Below are 24,307 nucleotides of genomic sequence, written 5' to 3'. Positions count from 1 at the left end.
CAATAAAAAGTGGGATGAATACAGCATGAATGAATCTTAAATGAAAGAAGTCTGTTTGTAAAGGTTATATGTTATCATATTGCATTTATATGACATTTTGGAAAAGGCAACGATATAAAGATAGAAAACACATCAGTGGTTGCAGGGGTGTGGGGAGGACTGAGTAGGTGAAGCACAGAGGATTTTATTTTAGAGATGGGAAACTATTCATAGTGTGATACTATAGTGGTATACGTTGATAGCATGCATTTATCAAACCCATAGAACTTTACAGCCAAAGAGTGAAACTTCATGTATACAAATGTAAATCAGGAGGTGTGTGGGAGAGATCCCAGGATGAAATGCAAATTGTGATAAAACAATCTGATTGTATTACAAATGCTTGACATCACTGAAAGAGGAAGAGGGAAAGCAAGTGCCCCAAGTGACTTTGGATAGGAATGGAGGCTATAAGACTGAGAACAAAAGAAACTATACAAAAGCATTGTACTCTAGATGATGAATTTGTTTCTCACAGGTTTATAAGTTAGTCAATTTGAAACAACTATACATGCATACTGAGACTGAAAAATGCACAAATGAATTATAGATGTTGGGAGCCAGGTTTTGTTTTATTTTGTTTTTTTTTAATAAATTAATTTTTATTGTTGTTCAATTTACCAACATACAGAATAACACCCAGTGCTCATCCCGTCAACTGCCCCCCTCAGTGCCCATCACCCATTCACCCCCACCCCCCGCCCTCCTCCCCTTCCACCACACCTAGTTCGTTTCCCAGAGTTAGGAGTCTTTATGTTCTGTCTCCCTCTCTGATATTTCCCACACATTTCTTCTCCCTTCCCTTATATTCCCTTTCACTATTATTTATATTCCCCAAATGAATGAGAACATACACTGTTTGTCCTTCTCCGATTGACTTACTTCACTCAGCATAATACCCTCCAGTTCCATCCACGTTGAAGCAAATGGTGGGTATTTGTCGTTTCTAATGGCTGAGTAATATTCCATTGTATACATAAACCACATCTTCTTTGTCCATTCATCTTTCGATGGACACCGAGGGGGAGCCAGGTTTTGTTAAGGTAAGGGGTTATAAATTAACAAGGGCGTGAGGCTAGAATGAACCATTTAATACATGATTACATTAGAAACATCAATATGAACTAATGTTTGGCTTGGTGTTAATGCAAATGGACAGATATAGAAATATGAATTTGGGTTTATATTCAAATTAAGTAATAATTATATATTAATAAAGTATTATAATAATCTGTGTATACATAGGTATACTATAATATATTCAAGCTCTTTACTCCGAAAAATCCTGGAAACAATAATACTTCAGTAGTAATAAACATATCCAGAACTCAGATCCTGGTTTTTTGTTTTATGTTTTTAGGACTTTTTTAAAATTTATTTGAGAAAGAGGGAGCATGAGCAAACAAATGAGAGAGAGAGAGAGAGAGAGAAAGAGAGAGAGCACAAGCACCGGTGGAGGCAGAGGCAGAGGGAGAGGAAGAAGCAGGCTCCCTGCCTTAGTAGGGGTAGGGAGCTCAGTTTGGTACTCAATGTCAGGACCCTGGGATCATGACCTGAGCTGGAGACAGACGCTTAACCGACTGAGTCACACAGGCACCCCAAGTTCCTGGTTTTTAATAGAAGGAATGAGGGCTCCTTGGAGAAATGGATGATCATAAGTCTGGAACAGGAAATATATAAGATGAGCCTGTAGCATCTGGACTACCAGAAAGTGCTTAGAAACAAACCAATGAAATGTGTCAAAGAAACACAACGAACTATTCATGACCAAAGCTGGAATTATATGAACAACAACAAAAAATAACATACTACTGGACTATAAACTCAACAGAAATACTTACGAGTCCAAACTGATACAAATAAATGATTGAATAAATACGCAAAGTAGGGAGATTAGACAAATCTCCATGCAGAAGAAATCAAAATAGTTTCTGAAGATACTCCTCTCTTCAGAAGATGGAACATAGTGTCCCACCTCGTAAGCATGAGCTACTCACAGAGATTTACTATCAAAGAGTAGCTTATGAAAAGAAAACAAAGAGTCCCTTTATGGCGGAGAAACCTGACAAACTTTACCCTAGCCACATGATCAGGTTAATATTCACAGTGATAGGTCATGTTAGTAGCATGCACCCTTAATATAATGTGATGCAGGTCACATTTTATCTCAGTGATTTTCCTTCCTCAAACCCATAATTCCTGTCAAAGTATGAGAAAAACATCAGCGAAACCTAAATAGAGAGACATTCTATAAAATACCTGGTTAGTCCTCCTCAAAACTGTCAAGTCCGTCAAAAACAAGGGAAGTCTGAGAAACTGTCACCATCTAAAGAAGTCTAAGGAGACATGATGAATAAATGTAATTCGATATCCTGGATGGGATCCAGGATCCAAAAAATAACATTGGATGAAAGTTAAATAATCCATTTAAACTATGGAGTTTTGTAATAATAGATTAATATTAGTTCATTAGTTGTGTTAAATTTGCCACTAAATGTCTTTAACAGCACGGCAATCTGGTTATAATAAATAAAAGAAATCTGTACCATCCATGAAAGTTTTCTGTAAATCTAAAACTATTCTAGAATAAAAAAATATTAAAAAGAAAACATTTGAGAAAAGTTAGTGGGAAAAAAGGATGTTCACACAGTTCATATTAGCACCTTACAAATTGTTTCTTATTATAAAAGGGAAAGGTATCTTTGTTTGTTTTTGTTTGTTTGTTTGTTTTATTTGAATAAATACAAGCTGATGTACAAGGTTACATTTTTTTTCAAGTGTACAAGTTGGTGGCTTGATAAGTTTATACATTATGCTATGTTCACCACAAGTATAGCTACCATCGATTCCACTGAACAACTAATACCATTGACTACATTCCTTACACTGTGCCTTTTATCCCCTTGACTTACTCATTTCATAAATAGAAGTCTGTGTCTTCCATTCGTCTTCACCCATTTTGTCCAACCTCCCACCACCCTCCCCTCTGGCAACCAAGGATTTGTTCTCTGTCCTTACAGGTCAGATTCTGCTTTTTGTTTGTTTACCCATTTGTTTGTTTTTTTTGTCTCTTTTTTATATTCCACTTATAAATGGAATCATGTGATCTGTCTTTCTTAGTATGACTTATTTCACTTCATTTTATGATGGAGAAATCCCAATGATAACACTTTAACCACGTGATCAAATTTTTCTTTGCCAAATGTTGAATAATTCTATCAACATGCCTTATGCTGCACACAGAAGAATATTACAAATCAGTTTCTGACAAAAAATGTTTGACCTGGTTTAATCATGAGGGATATGGATACAAATGTGGATACAAATCCACATTAAGTTGTGTTTTGCTAAATAACTAAAATTTCTTGGCTTAAGCTAGAGGGCTTCAGGTTAAAGTATTCAGATTTTTACCTAGTACAATGTGTTACCTTGGGGTGATTGGAAAGAGCTTCCTAGAGTACGTGGCATTAGGGATGCAAACGTAAGGATGTCTTGGAGATCATATGGATTGAATGGGAGAACAGAATATGTGTTATGGCCAATTAATGTGCTACTGTACAGGAAGAATGAAAAAAAAATACAAACTTTTCCTAGGATTTTGGTTCAAATAAGCCAGAGATGAGCAGGTGTACTGTCAGTGATATAAAGATTTAGTGTTTGAAGTTTGCCTAATGCTGAAGCTTTGTGTTAACTCTAAATATGACTGTCATGAGAAGCTCTCTTTAACTTCTTAAACTCAGATATAAGAAATATTCAACTATTTTTCTCTGTTCTTATCAGTCTGTATATCCACAGAGAAAGTAATCATGTAAACAATTTTGGAGCGTAATACTTCCTTTTAAATAGAAAAGATTATTCATCTTTTTAAAGTAAAAAAATCTGGCACACTCACTTTTTAAATATAGGAAATGGTTTTGAATCCATTTAACAGAGAGCTCAGTTATGAAATCCTGGCAGACAAAAAAGTGAAAGTACTACTCTATAACATTATTTTGTCTGGCTATGCAGACGAGTATGCAGTTTTTTACTCCAAACCATTTTCACTGTTTGATCATTAATTGCAGTAACACTGATTACATTTTATACAGTCCAAGACTGTATAAGAGACAAAGGTATAATGAAGTTCTGTAAAGGGACAAAGGGGTCAAGATACCTTCCCACTATTGGGCTTTTTCTTGTTTTGCAACATTGCTGGATTTAAGTAAGTCTGTTAGAAAACCAATACATATTTCATCTATGCTGCAAATAATTCAGGTCTTGGAAGGTAACAGGAGTTGTATCCTTACCATCAAGCACTATACCTGTATTGCTATGCTTCAAGGCAGTTTTCTTTCTTCCTCCAACTCGGTGACCTCCTTCCTAGCACCTTAGCACTACACATTTCTGGCAGAGCCTTCCTAGAATTGGTTGACTGTGTTATTTGACTTTGCCCTAAGCTTCGTAGGCCTCCTGTGGCTAGTTATAAGAAACATTTGGTAAAGGAGAAAAATACAGTTTGCCAGTTAGTACTGAGGAGAGAAATAACACAGATGCCTTGAGACTTGTATTCAATTAACCTCCCCTGCCTTCCAGCATTTTCATGACAAAACCGCTAACTTCCACAAAAGTTATAGTCAATTCAACAAATATTTACAGAGTGCCTACTGTGTGAGGCTACTTTGCCAAAGTATAGCGGGTAAAAGGAAAAAATAAGGAGGTGACTAATAAAGTCAAGCGGAAAGAGTCTTAAAGTCTGGGCTTTGAGATGAAATAATGAGTTCAAATATTTTGTTTTTGGTTTGTTTTTAAAGATTTTATTTATTTATTAGAGAGAGAGACAGAGAATGGGTATTAGAGAGAAGCAATGGGGTAGGAGAGGGAGAGGCAGAGAGAGGGAGAATAAGGAGATTCCCAACTGAGCAGGGAACCTGGGGGAGGGGGACATAAGCAAGCCCAGGACCCTGAGATCATGACCTAAACTGAAGGCAGATGCTTAACTGACTGAGCCACCCAGGCACCTGAGTTCAAATATTTGTATGTTTTACCTCATTGACTGTGGATTAGCAAGTTAATTTTGGTCAATGTTTTCTTTCCATTTAGATAGGGTCAGAGAATTTTTTAAAAGTAAAATGAAATACACAAAAGATTTAAAAATCTAATAAATCAATAACACATTAAAATTAAGTAAAATAAAGTGAAAACATGTAATATTTAAAATGATATGCCTGCTACCTTATAAGTGACTAAAAATAAAAGTAGAATAAAGCCAGTTCTGGGAAGCAAATCAGAGCTTGGCAAGATTGGTAAAACTTCTTGAGAGGAGGCAAGTCAGATAGGCTGAGCTAGGTAGTGATCAAAAGCCTAGATTGTCTGGAGTAGAGTTTTGCATTTATAGTCAGGTTAGCAACAAGAGTGCCTGGATGGTGTACCAGAACACATTATAGCAGTCTCTCTTGGAACTATAGTCCAAGTGGGGTCTTTGCAGATTTAATAGAAAGTGATAAGAGAATACAGGATGAAGCAAGCGTTAAAATGAGGTATGAGCTACACTGAGAGGGAAACCTAGAAAAATATATTCCCGCTAAACTGGGTGGGCTAATCAGGGAAGGTTTCTTAGGAGACACTGAATTGGGTCTTAATGATAATAGTGGTGGTAGCACAGACAGACAATGGGAAAGGATGTGATCGGGCCAATTATATGAGAGCATAGGAAATATTACAGAAACACAGACATGTTGAATCATTACGAATACACCAGAGAGTTTTGGTATGTGAATGTAATTGGGGATGAGTTCATTTGCATAGAGGGCAGGAGGAGCTGCACAGGTGAATGAGGAAGAAAGTTTATATAAGGAAAAAAAATGAGGTCTAAGGATTGATCCCTAGAGAATGCCAATATCTGTAATTTGGGAAGAGGAAGTAGCTCCTAGTAATAGTCAATGAAAGGAAGGCATCTGTGTAAAAGTTCTCATGACAAGAAAAAAGTGTTTCTAACTATGTATGGTGATGGATATTGTCTAGACTTATTGTGGTATCCTTTTACAATATATACAGATATTAAACCATATATTATATGTCTAAAATAATATATTGTTGAATGAATTATTAAATAGAGAAGAAGACATCATCTATGAGATAGAAAATAAATCAGAAGGGTAGGAAACTAAAAAGACAGGAAAAAGGTAATTCAAGAATGGGAATAGATAATTTGTAACAAATTCTTCTAAGGCTTGAGTGAAAAAAAAGCAGATACAGATAACTGAGAGTGGATTTAGCAATACGGAAATCTTTGGTGATTAGGAAAGATTGGTTTAATCGGTTGGTTGGGGTGAAAGCCTTCATTATTTTCTAGAGAAAACAAAAAGAGGAGTTGAAGACATGGACTGCTAACAACTCTTTAAAAAAAATTTGTTACAAAGTTGTGTTATATCCTTTTAGCCTGAAGAAGGATAGCAGAGAAACATAGCTATGAATGGAGAGGAGAGAGAAAGTATAGTATATGTATGCTGAGGGTGATAATCATTCTTTGACTTGACTGTGAAGAATGCACTGGGAATGCTAAATACTCAAGTTAGAGACCAACTTAGCAGTGATGGAGGAGAGATACAATGCAGAGCTTTAACTAGAGCAAGACCATTGGACAAAGAGGCAAATTAAAATTAGTGAGATGACATTGAGATAGAAAGATTAGGGGTTGATAGTTGGTTTTAGAGGGGAAAAAAGTGGCAAATATGATGCTGTGGTATTTCGCTTGTATGATTTGGTGGATGCCGTTGTTCAGAGAGAAAACACAGAAAGTAGGTAATAAAGGGTACCAGTTGAAGGGATAACTGATTCAGAATAATCCCACAACCTCTTAGTTCAGCTTCACTCCATCTATATGGGCTGAAAATGTCCAAGTGTCTCTCAACTGACCCAGAATGAACTAATAGAAGAATTCCCCCATGATTTTGAAAACTGGGACTAGGGAAGAAGCTCAAAGCTTTGGAATTAGAAGCTTCAAGTATGAGAATCAGAAAGTATTGATAACCATCTTCCCTACTCTGTGAAAGGTATGGGTTTTTATTGAACTTAATAACTAAAAAGAAGCAGGGAAGACAAGTGTATGGACTCTTAACTATGGCTAGTCCAGTTACACCCCAGTATTTCTCTAATAAATCCTCCTTTAGCCCAAATTAATTAGAGTAGAATCTGTATAATCTAAAGTGGCCTAGTTGAGCAGTAAAATACAATCAGCCAAATTTTTCAAATTGTAAGTGCGAGTTATCAAAAACATAAGCAGAGTTTGAAAATTAGACTGGGACTTCACAAACTGGATCAAAACTGCAGTTTCATGGTTTGGAATATAGAGGATGTGGTTAAATTATTAGACAAGGAGGTTGCTCAGTTTGTATGTACAGGCATGATAGAAACATTTTCAAATGTGTATATAAAATAGAATGGTAGAACATATACATATGAAAAACAGCTGACTAAAACCCACAGAAGATGACTTCAAGGAAAGTAATCACAGACATACAGGAGAACAAGAATGTAGTGTCATAAAATGTAATGGAGGGCTAAAAATGTTAGAGAAGTATGCATAGTCAAGTGAGTCAGATATTTTCGGAGATTAGCTATGAAGATCACAGTCACAAAACTGCAAGGTTTTATATTTCAGAGAATAGTGAGGAACTTTGAGAAAGCTATTTTAGTTTAATAGAGGAAAGAGATGGAAACATTATTGGGTTGTTCATATGACCATTGACATAGAGGAGACAGTAAGGGAAAAGTACTTTTTAGGTGAAAGGAGTAAGAAAAGTTAGAACTAGAGAGAAGACTCAGAATGGAAGAGAAGGATTTTAAACAGTAATGATACTTGAGCATATTTGTTGATGAAGACAGAAGAGCAGAGAAGAGGGAGAGATTTAAAAACAAGCAAATAATGATGGAGCTAGGATGGGAATGTCAACACAAGTGCAAGTGCAGGAGTTAATGCTAGAAAGAAGGCGGGCCATGTCTTTGTTGAAGGTAAAATGGCAGGAGTAATGAAGGCAGAGATATTTTCAGGTAAAAAAGTGGAGAGTGTTTCTGTCTTGAAGACCATAACTAGAAAAGAGGTCATTCTAGAAACATGTAAATAAAGACATGGAAATAGATCAGTCAAAGTAGCAAATAGGAAGGAAAAAAGTTGCAAATAGGGCAGAGAAATGAAGAATGGATGCTACTTATTTCCTTCCTTAGAAATCTATCCATGATTTCCAACTTGTTTTAAGCATATAGAACACCGAGGGATTGTGCCATAAGAAGATAGGATTAGGGAGAGCAAATACTGGGATTTGCTTTGAGGTCTATATCTTGAAGAGGATGACTCTGGATCCTCTACTACAAAGAAAACTGATTCTCCACGAGAATGAGCCTTTTTTAGAATGTTATCTTGGCACATGAACAAGAGCAGAGGACTATTAAGTAGCTGTTGAAAGTCTTTCCATAAGAAAGGATTGATTTTAAAAGAAATGGGTAGCTTCTACAGGACAACCAACTTTGTGCTGCCCACTCTTGTAATAAGGAGTTCCCATAAAGAACCATCACCCTCCTTTGCGGTGGAGACTTGTGATACGAGAAACACTTGCTTCAGAGGGTAATAAATGAATATGCATGTATCTAAAAATACCATCCATTTACACGTTATGGATCACCTTCAAGTTTATTGCTGGTTCTTTATTTGAACCTTGCATCAACAGAAAAGCACATTTACTCTGTAGCCTCTGACTCTGATACACGAAGACATTGTAATTGCTCCACATTCCTGAGTAATCATTTTCTGATGGGTTTATTGCCACCTCTGCCTTATCAGGGCATGGCACTGTTACGGACCCTGGTGATAAATTACCCTTTAGAGAGGGATAAGACAGTGCCACTTTAACAAGTGCAATAAAGCACTTTTTATATTGGGAGAGTTCAGTGCATTTTCCATTCATCATACACCCTCAGTGATTTTACACAGATTTTACACTGTTGATTAGCTCATTAGTGGGGTTAATTGGATACATTAACTGGCAGAATTACAGCTTGACTATGAACCAGGGGCTGCAGCATTATAAATGACAGACAAACCACAGACATGCATGGCCAGCCTGAAGGAAGTTCTTCTCTTTGATTAACTTTCATTAGGTTTAATTATTTCCCCTCCCCACTTCTATAATTGACTCCACATGAATATTTACTATGGATATAGGTAAATAGATGGCATTAATACACATCTCCAATACTTTCCTTTTGTCATAAGTTTTCTTGAGAAATAGTAAGAAAAAGAACAGTTGAGGTAAAAGTGATGAAAATAGTCTACAGGAAACCAAGAAATATTGTCATCTAGAAACTCAATAAGTTCTTTTTCTTCAAAAAATATGTTTTTGCTGAATCTTTGATAACACATAGTGCGAATTAATTGTATCCCCAGGGACTGTACATCAGTATCGCATGGAAATCGCAGATATACAGATTCCTGGAGTGTGCCCTAGACCTATTAAATACGTACATCTAATAGTAAGGCCAGGAATTGTTATAATTAACAAATTCTCCAGCTGATTCTTAGACAGTGAGTTTGGCACTATGGTTAATATAGCATGGTAGCTTGCACCGAGCATCAAGCAACGTGGACTGTTCAGTTAATTAAACAACTATAAAGGGCTATATTACCATTTGGAGAAAGCCAGTGTTCTTTAAAAAAACAAGACAACTTTTTCTATAGGTAAAATTCTCCACCAGACTCAGGCTATAAGTTTGTTGACCCCTCTCTGAAACTCTTCTACCCATGTTTCCTTTAACCTTTTACTCTACTAGTTGTAATTGTCTTTGTGAAATTAAATTGTAGTTTTATTTTTTTTCTTAGGAAACCTTATTTGTCTTAGTTGAAGCTGTAAAGCTGTAAGTATAGAGACAATGTGTGTGATTTGTGTTTGATTTTTTTTTTTTTTTTTTTTTTTGCTTTCAGGTAAGATTGTGGTTGGCAGTAGAAAGAGAGCTAGATTAACAAATATGGATTCTAGTGTCAACTCTGTTAATCTTCTTAGAGAGTTCCAACTTCTCTGGACCTTAATTTACTATATTTAAATTGGAACTTAGTCACCTCTCATGTACAAGACTACCTATGAGGGCTAAAGGAAATTTTACCTGATTCTATGTGCATTTGTGAAAATGATGCGATTTGAAAAGGTACATCTCCAAAAGAGGGAGAGAGGAGTTGGCAAAATAGGTAGCTGATTGATGAAACAGAGGGATAAAAAAGGAAGAGCATTTCATATGAATGACATGTGCAATCTGTGTGGAGAGAATAAGGAAGCCGATAGAAAAGGAAAACTGTTGAGAATTGTGGTTAACTCACCCCTACCTGCTACTTTGCAGGCAGAAAGGAGCAGGCATGCATATCATCTGCCATCTGTGAAGGAAAACATGGAATGGTAAGGCAGAAGATTAGGATTGATTTGTAGTAGTAGAAAAAAGTGCAGGAAAAAGAATGGGCAGGAAGAAGAAAGAAAAACAGAAAGTTTGTCTTTGAGCTCTAGGTGGGTAAAGCCAGGAAGGCCTGAGAGACAGACAGAAGGAGAGAAATCATGTAACGTTGGTAGGGAGGGAGAAGAACTATAGGGAGATCTACTCAACAATTCATGGAAGCAATTACCAGTAAGTTGCTGTATAGTAGGGACTTTGATAAAGGAGTTAGGTGGCCTAAACCCAAAGGATGCATTTACAATGATTCTTAGTTTTGGAATTCAGTACTTGATTTACATTCCAAATCATGTTAAAATTTATTTGCTCCAAAAAATCTCTTGACACCAAGAGATTAAATATTGCTATTGTAATCCCACCCTAAAAGGTCAAGTCAGTGCTCTCAGTGGGTCTCCATGATCCTAAAGTAAGGCTTTTCAGACACATTGTGACTTTTGTTAAGGAAACAATGTGATGTGTTTAGGTGACCTAGAACCTAGAAGATAGTAGATCAAACTCCACACATATCAGTGACTCACATGTTTAAGAAACTCACGTTTGGCATATCACTAGTCTACCAAAAAAAATTATTTGTACAATGTTGAGGAGGAAAAACATTTCCTTCTTTTCTAGACTCTTTGGCCGGCCTAATAACAAATTAATATAAAACATATTGACAAGAGGAAAACAATTTTAACTACATGTGAACAGGGGCCGTATAAGAATCTGAGACTCAAGGACAAGCTGAGCAGTTGAGGTTTACAATTCCTCTTGAAGTAATGAATGGGATAGGGGTCTTGGGCTTCAAAGCGAGGGGAAATAATTCACAGAATGGTAAGAACAAAATGTTTGGTAATTAGGTGTTTGTGCTGCCACTCAAATTAAGAAGATCATACAGATTATAAAGTTATTTCTTGACAATAGCTCCTTTTCTGGGACAGGCCCCTTATCCAGATTATTTCAAGTAGTTTAAGGGAGAAGCAAAAAAAAATTGTCTTTAATCTACTAGTCTTGCTTACTTACCTTCAGCTCAAAATAGTCCACATATCAAAGTGGTGCATTCTAGGGAGACTTGTCCTGAGCACCTTCAACTATTTTGGAAGGGCTGTACTCATGCACTAATATTTCCTTCTTGGGTTTTTTAAAAATATTAGTGAGCTTTTGGGTGATAGTGGCAAAATATATGACAACACCATCTCTTAAAACTCAAGAATTAAAAAGTTTCTAATTGTTCGCATTAAAAAAAAATCTGTGCAATGAGAACCAAATGAAATATCACCTATTAAATATGGCTCTTCCTGTACAACCAGGTCTCTGTCTTTTCTGAACTTATATAACATACTGTGTGTGCACCTTATGAGGTACTTACCTTATTTCACCTTCTGCCATTGTTATTTACACATGAACTTTATCTTCCTCCCTACATGATCTACTTCTAGAAGACAGTGATGGTGTTTAATAAAATACACAATAGCCACTCAGTTAATCATTGTAATTCTTATAAAACCTATAAAGATCTGTGGAGAACACAGAAGGAGACAGGCATTGATTGCAGCTTCCTTGAAAGTTCATACACTGAATTCAACAGATCTCACAGCTTGGAGCAAAAATTCTGAATATACATTAATATGGGTTAATTATCTTTGTATCTTATTGGAGTCTAAAATGACTGAAAATAAAGTCAATAAAATGTGTATTTTGAAGGGCATTGAAATAGGAAAATACAATATTTTGTTGAGTATATTGTAGGTTATTCCTGATCATGCTGAGAAATGAAAATAACTTGCAGGAAAATAGACTAGATACAGACTGAACAATGTATTGAAATGAAATCACAAAGTGAAACAAAATATATGGTTAAGTATGCATAGTGTAGGAGGGAATATTGCTTTAATATTGTTCTGGAAAGCAATTGAGAACAAATTAAGAGTGCTAAAGACCAGAAAAAAGTTTATATTCTTTATAGTTAGAATATAAAGTAGCTCATCTTCTTATTTTTCTACTCACAAATTCTGAAAACCTTACACTCTGTTTTCCTCAGATTTTGCACTTCCTGATTTAGACAGAGTACTCAAGTCAATCACATAAGGCAGTAAGAGCCCCAAACAAGTTGGGGCTGGAAATCAACCTGTTGTTTTACCAGCCATTGAGCCCGGATGGGCACTCTGGACCTGCAAAATCACAGTTACGTTTATCTACTACATAGATGTGACTTTTTTCAGTTCTTCTTCAGTACGCTCATTACCCCTCAACCCTAGGGCCTACATTAGAATGTCAGGCTTCTCAGGGAGAGCTCTGTCATTGTTAAAAGCCCTCTATTCCATAGTCATTCCTCATTCCACAGTCATTCCATGGTGTGTCTCCAAACAACCTAAGCCATGAGCACCATGGTGATTACCTCTCTGACCTCATCCTGTCACATCTTGAGACTCTTGCTTCAATTGGACTCCAACTAAGTCAGTGCCAATGTGAAGCCTAAGTCATCACACACATTTAAATATTATAAATCGAAGGGAAGTAAGTCAGTGAATGACAGATTGGTTAAAATATTGAACATACTGTCTTGCAACTCAACATGTTTACTCTCAAATTCATTCCATCCATTCATTTAATTGAGCAAATTTTCTGCAAATTAATATAAAATAGTAATAAATAAGAATATAGCAAGTAGAGTTATCATTGCTTCTTAATGTTCATAAACATATCAACATGGTAAAGGATGGTAGCAAATTTCAAGCTGACCAACTGCAATCTGGAATCTGAATCTCATTTTCAAGAGCTAAGGTGCCTTTTGGACAACTCTACTATGTAGCATAAAGTCTAACCTATACTAGGCACTCTATAAAAACATGTTGCAAGGAGAAGTGTGTGCCTTCCCAAGCCCAAAGATTTTAGCAAAGAGAAATTATAAACAGAAATAAAGCAAAAGCACAATAGAACCATATAATAAATGAACAGTTGCAGCTGAATCAGAATCCAAAATGTAGTGTTATTTTCCAAAAGCACAGTACGCTGACAATGGAATACTGTATGTGGATTCCTTTTGCCTATTATAGTAGTCAGGCAAACAGAACTAATAGCAAATAAAAGGAAATTTTTTTATGAGTAATTGGCTCATGTGATTATAGAGGCTAAGAAGTCCCATGATCTGTTCTTTGCAAACTAGAGGCCCAGGAGAGCCAGTAGCTCACTTTGAGTCCTAAGACAGGAGAACCTGGGCAGCCAAAGATGTAAATCTCAGTCCAGGGGCCAGAGAAGATAAGATGAGATGTCCCAGCTCAAGCAATGAGTCAGGGGGAAAAAAAAAAAAGGATGAATGCCTTCTTTCCTGATCTTTCTGCTCTATTTAGGCCTTCACCAGCTGGGTGATGTTCACCCACAATGGGGTGAACAATCTACTTTACCTAGTCCACTGAATCAAATGCATATCTCATCTGGAGACACCCTTACAAGCACATCTAGAAATTCTTGATTAACTAGATATCTAGGCATTTCCCAATCTAGTCAACTTGATATATAAAATTAACTCTCATACCTGGTTTGTTTATTTATTTAGTTTGAGTTTAGTAATTGAGTAGTTTAGTTACAGCATAGTTTAGATATAGTGCAGTATAAAGTTTAGTTATAGCTAGTAAGAGGTGAATATACAGGTGTGTGTGTGTGTGTACGTGTGTTGTGTGTGTGTGTATTTTTACTACATGCTACATGTCTTTGACTCAGGACAACAAATAGATTGCATGTTGCTTACCGACTCTGATTTATTGGGAGTGCCTGCCCAGAGGATTACATTGTGAACGATTATGATCCAGGGTTTGGACTCAATAGAAAAGTTTCAAACTCAAGTTTCATTATTTGTTATGGTCTGGAGCTGGGGAAAGCACAGTAGCATGTGTGCAGTGTATTCTGATTTCTACACTTCACTGAGACTGCCTGTTAGCTATCTTTAGAAAATACTAAATACTGTGATTTTTTAATAAATCTAGGGATTTGTTACCCTATCCTTAAGCTGCTTTGAGTTGTAAATATAGCTTGAACCTAAAGGATATTTAATGTCAAAAGCGTTTATGATATTGCATATGCAGAAGGCTCAAGTTGTGACTACAAAGCAAATAAGAAGTAGTTACTATTTTCAAATATTTATAATTTAGTAGATGTTCTTGGCCACAAATAGTGAGTGTCAGTCTAAAAAGTGTAGTGAGCTTAATGCAAACATGATTAAGGAAATCTGGCATTTGATAGTATTATCTGCAAATGTAAATATCAGTATACACACACACACACACACACACACACACACACACACATATTTGCAGTCCTCCGAGACACAGGAATTAGAAAATCCAGAATAGTTAGATGATAATTCAGGGAGTCTTGAGACTGAACATCCATTTTATGTATTTTCCACACGAGTGTTTTCTTCCAGAATTGCGAATGCCTCTCTGTCTTTTATTGCTGGTTCTTTGCTGCCCCAGATCATAGTGCCTCTTGAAGGCTGCTAGTGAATGAACAATTTTGTTTCTATTCCCAGGATAACATCTGTGGGAAAATAATTCAGGCAGATATGTTCAGTTATGCAAGCAAATACTATTTTCTTTTTATCTGCAGAAAGTCATTTGAGGGGTGATTATGCAGCACCTGCTAAAATGTTATTGAGTGTTTCCCGTTAGGAAGATGTGGTTCTGATGACCCTTAATTGTATTAGAAAGAAAAAAGGATAGTGATTAGGTGGTCATTGTCTCTCATCAGAAGGCAGACTTCTGGTTGAAATTTTTTATTTTCAGTACAGCTTGTTTATGTAAATGAGAAAAATGGCACACTCACACAAATCCTTGAAATAAAATGGAACATACCCAGCATTTCCATCTGAATTTTATGTTCTGCACAATAGATGCTTCTCTACAAAATTCCCAATCAATTTTTCCAACCCTTCCATTCTTGTACTGTTTTAATTAAACACCTTTTCAATGAAATTATATTTTGCAATGTGAATTAAATTTATCTTTTATTCTGTTGCTTCATTGTTAAAAATATTTTGTTCATTAAAAATATAACTGAAGAATGAATATGTTTAGCTTTTCATGTCATCTCTTTATTTTTTTTCATGTCATCTCTTTAACTACCTCTTTGTGTTTTAACCATTTCATAGCCTATGAATTGTCAAATTATATCATTTACTTTAGTTGAGACTGCTGACCCCACCTTCACAGCCCTCGATGATCTCATCTTATTTATTTTTAATTTTTAAAATATTTTATTTACCTATTCATGAGAGACACAGAGAGAGAGAGAGAGAGAGAGAGAGAGGGGCAGAGACACAGGCAGAGGGAGAAGCAGGCTCCATGCAGAGAGCCCGATGTGGGACTCGATCCCAGGTCTCCAGGATCATGCCCTGAGGGGAAGGCAGATGCTTAACCACTGAGCCACCCAGGTGTCGCAGGTGATCTCATTTTATATTTCATTACTACTTCTTTGATTTCTTGTTTAGACAGGCCAACCTTCTCATTTTGTTCACACAGGCTTACTTTGGTCTCCTCTTTTCCATCTGGAATTCTCTCTGGGTTGAATATTTTATACTTGACCCTAGAATGTCACTTTCTACCCTTCTTCAGCCTACTCTGTGCACTAGTATGTGACTGGCAAGACTCCTTATTCTTACACCATACAGTTATATTTGTCCAATAGAAAATTCCAGTGAGAAATTGGATTGGTGAGTTTGAAGACAGAACTGCCATTGCATTTAAATCCCCAGCTTCTTCTATTAGCTTATAGTTACCAATGTCTCCGTTACTGGGGCCAAACTCCAATTGGGCAGCATGTACTGTAGCTACAAATCTTACCATGTTGAATCCTAGAAAAAGCAGAAGTCACTAGCTGTGGTCAGTCCATGGGATGCTTCACCTTCTTTCTGGGTGTCCCATAAATATGTCCACACAACTGTAAAATGCCCATGATTAAATTATTTTTAATCACCTTTTATAAACATGCACATCTTTCTTGCTGAAACTCTGCTAGATGTACCATCTATCTGACCCTAACCAACATCAGGAAAAACTGACTGGAGAACAAATGAACAAGTAGAAAGTCTCAATAAAGAAATAGAAGATATAAAGAAGATACAAATGGAAATTTTAGAACTGAAAAATATAATAACCATTAGGAAAACTGCATAAAGAATGCACAGGATCTGTCTCTTTTATTTCTTATAAGTGCATGTGAATTTATAATTATTTCAAAATAAAAAGTTGACTTTAAAGTATCTATTTTAGAAGAAGTAAAATAGAATTTTACTTTGAAAGTATAAGCGTTCGGATGAAAAATGTTCCCAAATAATTTTTTCTTAGCCTTTTTAAACTGTTTTATTGAGATATAATTGATATACAAAAACCTACTCTTATTTAATATGTACAATTTGTCGAGTCTGAACATTTGCATACACCCATGAAACTAGCACCATAATCAAAGTAATAAACATATCTATTACCTCAGAAGGTTCCCTCATGCTTTTTTGCTGGTGTGTATGTGTGTGTGTGTGTGTGTGTGTGTGTGTGTGTGTGTTGTACCATGCCTTTTAGCACTAAATCACAGTATTGACATTATTTTCAGTTTTTATAGCTATAATTTAACTCTTGATAACTTTACAGTTTATTCTGTTGATAAATGAACTTTCTCTACAAAAATAAGTTACTGCTTTTATCCCTTTAATATTAAGCAATTAATAGCAATGTTTATGTGTTAGGAATATAAATGGATGACCATGAACCAGACTAGCTAGAGCTTTATAGGACCTACACTGGATTTTGTATTTTATTAAAACATGAGTGAATGAAGACTGAAAATAGGGTAAAATTTGGGTGAAAATTAGTTTACTATCTTTGTTCATACTGTCCTTTGCCAAATAGTATGTTTTCATATTATGTAATTTATTCTGTGAAAATTTTTACTCATGAGTTGAAACTATCTAAATTGCTTAACTAGATTTCTTCCACCTTCAGATTATATAAATATTCTCATGTTTTTCTAATATGTTAGTAGTTGTTTTAGTTTACATTCAAATCTCTAACAAATTTAAAATTTGTTTTGTTATATGTTATAAAGTGAAAGTTTATATTTATTTTCTTCTAAAAAGGACATTAGGAACTCTGGTACCACTTAAGGAACATATTAGTGTTCTTTTAATCTTTCTTGTTTCTTAATGAGACTTGATCTTTTTAAGGAAAGGGAAGTTGGCTCTATTTAGGATTTTATATTAATTTATTTTCCACTTTAACTTAATCTAAGCTTTGGCATGATTTGTTTCAACTCAATTTTTAGTTTGTTTTCTTCTTTTCTATTTGCATAAACTAAATATTGCACATTTGTTTTCTTTTATTTCTGGAAAAAGGAAAGTATTTAAGCAAATATAAGCCACTGTTTATAGAAGCTTTGATAGGATATTTTGAACCCTTAAAAATCTGTTTTTAATTTACAGATGACTTCCATTTCAAATTTCTGTGTATTTGATGTCAAGTAATTTTTTATTGACTTCTAGATTTATTACATTAAAATCTGAAAACACGGCTTCAAAAATCATTGTTTTTAACATTTACTGAAGCTGTCTTTGTAACCCTGAAACAAGATTTAGTTTTGTAAAGGATGCACAGGCAAAAGAAAAGAATATATTTTTCTGTTTGTTGATTCAGATATCCTTTTGCCTTTGGGTTACGGTCAGATTTTCAAATTGCTTCTTCCTTACTCTTGAAGTGACAGTGATTGTAAGAATGGGGAAGCAACTACATGGGGAGAGGACAACAGCCTGCCTCAGATACTTTGTGGAATGATGTGGGGTCCTTGTTGCTCATTGCAGTCTTACAGCTATTCTGTGATTTGGACTATACAATGTGATTTCAGCTGCCTTCCCTTCTGTGTGAATTGATGTTTCCTTCTATTGCTGTTAGCCAACATGTTATTCAAATTCAAAACAATATTATATTGCTTTCTTTTTGATTTCAGATTAAACCTTATTAACAAACCTGAAGCCTACTCATTTTGTTGTCAGTCCCCTTAAGGTATACCCAGTAGATTACCTCCTTTTAAAAAGGGGAAGGGAGCACAATTAGTTTACCAGGAGCTGACACCTTAAAGGCATGATGTTAAAAATATCTATAAATCAAAACTCATAAAACACATTAACATTTTTAAGCAGGAATGTCCCAAAGGCCACTTAAAGGAGGATGAATATGGGCTTTCTTTCCAAATGCCTCATATCGGTTATTTTAAAATATTTTCTTCTTTGATATTTTGGCAGAGGACAGTCATGCCATTATATGTCTGTTTTATAAAAGCCATTTAAAACAACTAATGTGAGAAAAATCAATCTGAATTCACAATCCATTTTAAGTACCATTATAGTAAAACGTCTGTCTTCATATAACACAGGTGCCCATGTTTAAGATGCTTGAAGAAATGTACTACATCCATAAAAGATAAAGTTGATGTAAAATTATTGATTTTTCAAAATACAAGGAGTAAGAAGTGCATAATTGAGTGGATATAATTTCTAAAAATTACCTCAGTGAAAATTCAAGAATAAAGGTACATTTCTGGGATGCTATCTTATGTACTTTTATTCACACAAATAAAGAATGGTTACCAAGCAGCAGTTCTCCCCAATATTAAGCACACAAAGACACACATAAAAGCACATATAATTGAACATACACACATTTGCACTCATACACTCAGGACTTACCTGCACATACACCGAAAGATACACACACACACACACACTAACACACACACACATATATTCTTGGATATATCTAACTTTCCAAGCCCAATTACCAGATATTTTCAATATACTGAATATATACTGAAATATACTGAATTTAGCAGTGTTTAAAACAAAAATCTGGGTCACCAGAGATTCAAATAAATAAACTTCTTAAGAAGGGCTCAGAACCTGCCTTTATAATAACCTGGTGTATAGTGCAAGGGTTTCCTGAATCATTATACTACTCCCATAATAAGGAAAAACAAACCTTGATGAAATGATGAGAATACCATTTGAAATATCATTGATTTTATTGTTTTTCCCATTATTTAGCAAGATTTAAAAAAATCAAACTGGAATACTTTCAATGACTAGCTGTGGATCTTTGCTTAAATCTGTTTTACTGAACCTCATCTTTCTCACTTGCAAAATGGGAATGATAAACTTCCTTCTCTTTCTTCTAAGCCTGAGCAAAGAAATTAGCTAAAATTTATGGATAACAATTCTAAAATTATAAAGCAAAAAAAGTTATAAAGCAGTACACATTATTGCCTTTTGAAAACCATATTGCATATTTCAATAAATCTCTTCTTTACCACTAATAATTAAAAATTTTTATATTTATATTCTGCCCACTGGTGCAAAGAGCTAGAAGAAAATATATTTATCAGCATACTGTCTAGGTAGATACATGGTTCCTTCCTTAAGAGAACCTTCCCTAAAAGATTTCTACAAAAGAAGGGAGCACACTTTTGTGGAAGGTGCACTGGACTGGGAGTTGCTGTACAAAAGTCCTACACCAGCCAATAGTTAGTTACAGAGTTTGAACCTGTCATCCATGGAACAACTTAGAGTTAAGTTCCTTTTTTTTTTTTTTTTTTTTTTATGATAGGCACACAGTGAGAGAGAGAGAGAGGCAGAGACACAGGCAGAGGGAGAAGCAGGCTCCATGCACCGGGAGCCCTACGTGGGACTCGATCCCGGGTCTCCAGGATCGTGCCCTGGGCCAAAGGCAGGCGCCAAACCACTGTGCCACCCAGGGATCCCCTAGAGCTAAGTTTCTATCTATATCAATAGTTGCATTTATATCTACATTTATAGATCAATTTTTAGATTAAGGATTAGACAAGTAAAATATCATAAAATGTCTTCTTGTCTAAACTATTATTTATCTATGACTGCTCTGGTTTGAGTGTTTGTGTCTGTCCAAAGTTCATATGTTGCAATCCTAACTATCAAGGTGATCATATTAGGAAGTGAGGCCTTTGAAAAATGATTAGGTCATGAGGGAGGAGCCTTCATGATTAGCTGTAGTATCCATGTAAAGGAGGCCCCATCGAGTTGCCTCATTCCTTTTACCTGTAAAATGGCAGCCAGAAAGCAGTCTATGAACTAGGGAGTGGGTATTTACCAGACAAATCTACAAACCCTTTGATCTTGAACATCTCAGCTTTCAGAACTGGAAGTAATAAATCTATGTTGTTTCTAAGCCATCCAGGCTATGATATTTTGTTATATCAGCCCAAGTAAACTAAGAAAATGTCTTAACTACAATTTTCATCATTCTTCTTTCAGAAAAACTGCTGTTTGTTTTTATTTTATTTTTTTTAATTTCAATTGATTCTGGTCCTAAAAAATTATGAACTTGTTTCTATCTTCATTTTCACAATGACTGCCCTTGTCTTCTGATAATTATATTGCTGACGACCTTAGTTAATAATAACTGTGGTAGATTATATAATAATTTCTAGTTTCTCCCATCTTGAGGTAGAATTCATTTGCCTACCTTTTGAATCTGAGCAGGCCTTATGGCATGCTTTAAACATGGAATGCAATGGAAGTCACAATGTGCAACTTTCTGGGTACATGCCATGAAGTCTTTCTTGTTGCCACATGAATAAGTCCAGACCAACCCGCTGGAAAATGAGAGAACATGGCAAAGACGTTAGTCCTGCTCTATCTACTCTGTTGGTTTCTCCAGTCACCACTACCCAATTAACAGGATCAGAGCTGCCCCACTGAACTACAGCTTATTGCAAATACCCTCTAGCTGAGCTGACCCCAAAGGGCTCATAATTTTGAGATAAATAAATAATAGTTTAAGACACTAAACGTTGAAAAGTTTTTTTATGCTAGGCTACTAAAAATAAATTTGAAAGTTAAAAAATAAAAATGAAAAAAAATTCAACTGTACATATTGACAAATGACAAGCTAATTCTAAAATTTAATTGAAAAGAAAGGTGCTAAATAGACAAAACAATTCTAAGAAAGAACAAAATTGGGAGACTCACTTTATTTCAAGGCTTATGGTGAAGTCACAGTAACCATGACAGTGTGGCACTGACAAAATAATACATATATAGATAGATGGAACAGAATTAAGAAATACAAATATGGTCAATTAATTGTTTTACAAAGATAGAAGGGAAATTCAATGTAGAAATGGCCATTTGGAGAAATACCTGAATGTAAATATAAAATGAGGGGCATCTTACAAGAAATTATGAAAGTATTAAAATAAAAAAAAGAAATAGAATCAGAGCTTGTCAAAGGGATGACAGAACCAACCTGAAAGAACTGCCAAATTTGGAACAATTGAGAAACAAAACAAATAAGTCAGTATTATTTATAACCTGAAGTATAAAGTAAATATCCCTGACTCTATATTGATATAAATAATGGATTAAATAAATAAATGAATAAATAAATAAATGAGAAAGAATAGACAGATCCATTGTATAGAAGAATGCCAAACAATTTCTGTAAATACTCCTCCCTGTAAGAGGTGGAGTTTATTCCTCTCCTTCCTTGATTATGGGCTGCACTTAGTAACATGATTTACAGATTGGAATATGGAAAGGGGAGAAAAAGTAACTTTACAGTGAAGAACCTGGCAAAGAGTACCTTAATCAAGACATCAAGGTGAACTTATCAGAAATAAAATGTCAAGTTAATAACATGTACCCCAATATCATTTAATGAGGACAATGGGGTATTCTTCCCCAAAAACAATGTCCCTAGTCTAACCATCAGAAAAACATTAAAAAAAAAAAGTAAAGGGACATTCTATGAAACTGTCAGGGTCATGAAATATAAGGAAATATTAAGAAAATATTCCAAACCAGGGGAACCTAAGGAGATATGATAATTAAATGTAAGGTGGTTTTCTAGAACAGAATACTGACATTAGTAAAAAACGAATAGTAATGTGCAAATGTCGTTTTCCTAGAAGTTAAAAACGAACCATAGTAATGAAAGATGTTAACAGAAGGAAAAATTTAGTGAGTGGTATCATGCAGTTCTCATTACTATCTTTGTGACATCTAAAGTTATTTTAACATTTTTTTAAAGCTAACTGGTATAATACCTAACTCTTAGTGGCTACCTTCCACCCTGCCAGGCACTGTTCTAAGCTTTACTTTTATCAATTCATATCATCCTTATAATGCTATGAGGTGGATACATTTCATAGATACACATAGATACAATGAAGGCCCAGGGAAGGTACATAACTTACCTACTGTTACATAGCCAATAAGCATGGCACCAGATTCAACTGTTATTACTAATAGCAAAATAAAATGTTATCAACTAATCTTTTAGTTAAGCTAAAGAAAATAGATTCCCTAAACATTATTTCTAATTTTTAAATGCAAAAATATTTAAGGGTATTATAGACAAGAGAAAAGATATGAAAAAAAATTATCAAAGCACCAACCTCCAGTTCTAAATACTGATAGCTTTGCAGCTGTTTTTGTTTGTTTGTTTGTTTGTTTGTTTGTTTTTGGTATGTAGACAATTACTTCAAACATAATTAGAATCATATTTTACCTACAACTGTATATATTCCTCTTCCATTTTCATATTTTTTCTTTTTAATTTTTTGGAGTTCAATTTGCCAACATATAGCATAACACCCAGTGTTCATCCCATCAAGTGCCCCTCAGTGCCCGTCACCCAGTCACCCCAACCCCCTACTCACCTCCCTTTCCACCACCCCTTGTCCGTTTCCCAGAGTTAGGAGTCTCTCATGTTCTGTCAGCCTCTCTGATATTTCCCACTCATTTCCTCTCCTTTCCCCTTTATTCCCTTTCACCTTTTTTTATATTCCCCAAATGAATGAGACCATATAATGTTTGTCCTTCTCCGTTGACTTATTTCTATATTAATTAAACATTTTTCCATAGTCCAACATCACTGAAACAATTTACATTGAGTACTTTAGTTTTCAACACTTCAGTAATTTACTTTCTGTTCTTTTACAAATATAAACTGGAAGTACAGAGTAGAATTCCTATATGCAAATGTTGTACCTCCACAGACCACCCACTAGATTAGACTCAGGTCTTAAATGGGATGGCCTGTTCTGCCCTTGATGAATGACTAAACAAAGTGTGGTACAATCATGCCATGGATACTAGTCAGCACTAAAATGGAACAAACCATTGACACATGCACGTATCTTGGGTGAATCTCAAGGGATTTATATTGAGTTACAAAAGTTGATCCCAAAACGTTATGGTTTATATGATTTACTTATATAAAATGTTTGAAATGGCAATACTTTAGAAATGGAGAACAGATTAATAGTTGCCGGGCATTGGGGATTAGGGTAAACTATCTGGATGTGACTTTTAAAAAGTAACAAAAGGTATGCTTATGTTGATGGAACTGTTCTGTGTCTTGACTGTGTGACAAATATATAAATCTTTTTTTTAAAGATTTTTTTTATTTATTCGTGAGACACACACACACACACACACACACAGAGAGAGAGAGAGAGAGAGAGAGAGAGAGAGAGAGAGGCAGAGACATAGGCAGAGGGAGAAGCAGGCTCCATGCAGGGAGCTGGATGCGGAACTCCATCCTGGGACTCTAGGATCACGCCCTGGGCCAAAGGAAGGTGATAAACCGCTGAACCACCCAGGAATCCCCACAAATGCATAAATCTAAATGCGATAAATGGCATAGAACCAAACACACATACATACACAACACATGCATACACAGTATAAGAAATACTTGGGAAATCTGAATATGATTGGTAGATTGTACGTCAATATCCTGGTTAT

The sequence above is a fragment of the Vulpes lagopus genome, chromosome 6 (assembly GCF_018345385.1).
Source record: "Vulpes lagopus strain Blue_001 chromosome 6, ASM1834538v1, whole genome shotgun sequence".
NCBI classification, from domain to species: domain Eukaryota; kingdom Metazoa; phylum Chordata; class Mammalia; order Carnivora; family Canidae; genus Vulpes; species Vulpes lagopus.
The sequence above is the reverse complement of the archived record's forward strand: the minus strand, read 5'-3'. Positions refer to the sequence as shown.